This window comes from Arvicanthis niloticus, chromosome X, assembly GCF_011762505.2.
Source record: "Arvicanthis niloticus isolate mArvNil1 chromosome X, mArvNil1.pat.X, whole genome shotgun sequence".
Taxonomy (NCBI): Eukaryota; Metazoa; Chordata; class Mammalia; order Rodentia; family Muridae; genus Arvicanthis; species Arvicanthis niloticus.
The window spans coordinates 112,699,773-112,703,034 of record NC_047679.1 but is presented as its reverse complement, the minus strand read 5'-3'; positions in this window follow the sequence as shown (position 1 = coordinate 112,703,034).

Sequence of the window (3,262 nt, the reverse complement as noted above, 5' to 3'; positions counted from 1 at the left end):
TGTAGGAGGAGCTAAGGTGGGAGGAGTATGGAGAGGAAGAGGAGGAGTAAGGAGAGGAGGAGGAGAAGTAGAGGAGGGGGAGAAAGAGAGGAGGAAGAGAAGGAGAGGAGGAGCTAGGTGATGAGAAAGAGAGAGGGGGGCCAGACATGGAGGCAATGTTCACATGTCTCTGCCAGTCAAAGACAGTTGATATATCTAGGTTGGGTATTAGGTTACACTTCTGATTGAGCATTACCAAACTTATAAAGCCTTTGATTAACATTAAAAAATTTGTATAAAAGCAAAAGGGAGAAGGGGGCATGGGATAGGGGTTTTCTAGGGAGGGGAAATGGGGAAAGGTGATGGCATCTGAAATGTAAATAAAATATACAAAAAAGACACACATAACTTTTTAAAATTTACAATAGGCCTAAAACAGCATAAGAGCTTGGTAGGTATCTACCCTCTATGCTATTAGAATCTACTTTCCTATCGATAACATCCAGTTATTACTTACTATGTTTTATCTGGGATGCTCTTAACTTTAATTGGCCAGCCTTCAGGGCCACATTTTTATGACTCACCTAACCCATGGTAGCTTCTCTCTCTTCCTTACCTCTTCTCCATAGTTCTCCTCCAACTTCCCACCCAGGGTCTGTGAACCCTAAAATCCTCCTATGTCTCTTTTGCCCCAGCTATTAGCTGTTAACATCTTTATCCACCTACTAGAAATAACTTGAGGGCAAGGTCACAGCATCACTTGGGTCTACTTATGGACTCTCTAGGGTAACCACGTCTTGAGGAAACAGTATTAGCATTAGAATACAAACAAGTTTAAATGGTACTTTTATATTCTAACCTGGAAAAAGAGTGAGTGATTGTAAGATCATGTCCTTGTAAAGGGTGTGAGTATGTGATAAAAAGAATTAGAGTTCTAGTCAGACAACTACATAGACTACATAGTGAGTCTGAGCCTAGCTTGGGCTGCCTATTGCCATATTCACACCTTGTCTCAAACACCCAGGGGTGGTGGGTAGGGAGTGGAAGGGAAGGAGATAGACACAGAGAGACAGATCAAAACAACCTTGAGATTCCACCTCACACCTGTCAGAATGGCTAAGATAAAAACTCAGGGGATAGCAGATGCTGGCAAGGATGTGGAGAAAGAGGAACACTCCTCCATTGTTGGTGGGATTTCAAGCTGGTACAACCACTCTGGAAATCATTCTGGCGGTTCCTCAGAAAACTGGGCACAGCAATACCTGAGGACCCAGCTATACCACTCCTGGGCATATACCCAGAAGATGCTCCAACATACAACAAGGACACATGCTCCACTATGTTCATAGCAGCCTTATTTATAATAGCCAGAAGATGGAAAGAACCCAGATATCCTTCAACATAGGAATGAATACAAAAATGTGGTACATTTATACAATGGAGTATTACTCAGCTATTAAAAACAATGATTTCATGAAATTCTTAGGTAAATGGATGGAATTAGAAAATATCACCCTGAGTGAGGTAACCCAATCACAAAAGAACACACATGGTATGCACTCACTGATAAGTGGATATTAGCCCAAATGCTTGGAATATCCAAGATACAATTCACAGACCACATGAAGCTCAAGAAGGAAGACCAAAGTGTGGGTTCTTCGGTCCTTCTTAGAAAGGGGAGCAAATAGGAAGACAAAGTGTGGAGCAGAGACTGAAGGAAAGGCCATCCAAAGACTGTCCCATCTGGGGATCCATCCCATGTACAGTCACCAAACCCAGACACTGTTATGGATGCCAAGAAGTGCTTGCTGACAGGAGCCTGATATAGCTGTCTCCCGAGAGGCTCTGCCAGAGCCTGACAAATACAGAAGTGGATGTTCATAGCTAACCATTGTACTGAGCATGGGGTCCCTAGTGGGGTTAACTCCATGGAGGAGTTAGAGAAAGGACTGAAGAAGCTGAAGGGGTTTGAAACTCCATAGGAAGAACAATCATTTCAACCAACCAGACCCCCAGAGCTCCCAGGGACTAAATTACCAACCAAAGAGTACACATGGAGAGACCCATGGCTCCAGCTGCATATGTAGCAGAGGATGGCCTTGTTGGGCATCAATGGGAGGAGAGGCCCTTGGTCCTGTGAAGGCTGGATGCCCAATGTAGGGGAATTTGAGGCCGGGGAGGCTGGAGCGGGTAGGTTGGTGGGGAAGTACCCTCATAGAAGCAGGGGAGGAGCTATGGGATAGGGGGCTTGGGGGGGGACCAGGGAAGGGGATAACATTTGAAATGTAAATAAAGAAAATATCCAATAAAAAGAACACTAAAAAACAGAGATAGAGGGACAGACAGATACAGAAAGAAACAGAGAGTGGGAAGGAGGGGGAGGGAAGAGGAGTGATCATGTGGGACAGGCTGGGCCCTGGTGTGGGACCTTGACAGTTATGGGCTATAGAGGTCAAGGGCTTAGGGGTGTAGCAGTACCTTGGGTCTGGAAAAATGAGGAGCCAGTAAACAGGAAACTAGGAAGATAAATGGATATCCAGCAAGAGGGTGGAGACCAAGAGACAGGGCCTGAGTGGGAGATGGTGGTGTGACTGCCAGAAGGGCTCTAGTGGGCAGATCTAGGGAAGAAAAGCAGTTCACACTGGACCCACAACCATGGAACCATGTCAGGTACCCAAAGCCTTCTCACTACATCATTATGAGACTAAAAGTTACCCCACCCACAAGTTCCTCTAAGCTCCAGGTTTCATTCTTCTTGAAGATCCCTGCGAGTCCTTAGACTTTTCCATCCTGAGTGGCTTCCGAGCTATCTTCTCTGAGTGTAACAGAGAAGTGTGGGCCTGTGACTGCGGCTGAGACTTAGACTAGAACCTCGGAAAGCTTAGATGAGGTTTGACTAAGCAGAGAGGACTCATTGACACAGGAGCTCTTGCCTGTCACTCGTGTTTAGTTGCCTGGTAAGGACCTAAAGGCATTAAAATCTTTCTCAGTAGCTACTTGAAGTTAAGGATGGTGGAGTAAGGAAAAAAAACAGCCTACAATTATTGAAGTGGACACGCCAAAGCTGATTAGAGAGTGGGGAAGGAGTCATAAATTGCATAATGGGAGGATGTGGAAATGGGAGTTCTAGTGTGTGGTCAGGTAAACCGCCACCTGGCCTGGCTCCCCAAGAAAGTGCAGAGACTTCTATTCACCAGGAAATAACTTTGAGCAGGTACACCAGCTTTTATTGAGGTCATGTTATGGGTTGAAATGTCCCTCCCCCAACCACGTGGATCTCTAA